Below are 293 nucleotides of genomic sequence, written 5' to 3'. Positions count from 1 at the left end.
AAACCGTTTTGGACTTTTTCATTCTTGATTCTTGTTGAATTTGTGCTCGTATTTTTCCACTTTTTCTTTTCCCTTTTTCTCTCATTTTTCTACTTTTCACAGAGGCACCATCTTTCACTTGTTTTTTATGCGTGTGGTATTGCAAATTATATGAGAAGTTGGACTGATAATGTACACTATTTTTTGAATGTCAAGAAGTATATGGCTGAACCTTTTTCTTAATTATGATTACTTCCAACACTCAGACCAGATTTTTTTCAATGAGGAATATAAAGATAACAAGAAAAAGAAAC

General features: G+C 31.1%; 1 protein-coding gene across 1 annotated transcript in view; it reads left to right on the top strand.

Annotated features, from left to right (window-relative positions):
• LOC119588089 (alpha-catulin-like) overlaps nt 1-293 on the top strand; it is a gene marked incomplete at both ends in the record, with an annotated part of 86154 nt that overhangs the window by 59904 nt on the left and 25957 nt on the right.

This window comes from Penaeus monodon, chromosome 23 (genome assembly GCF_015228065.2).
Source record: "Penaeus monodon isolate SGIC_2016 chromosome 23, NSTDA_Pmon_1, whole genome shotgun sequence".
Lineage (NCBI taxonomy): Eukaryota > Metazoa > Arthropoda > Malacostraca > Decapoda > Penaeidae > Penaeus > Penaeus monodon.
This window is presented reverse-complemented; position numbering and strand designations above follow the sequence as displayed.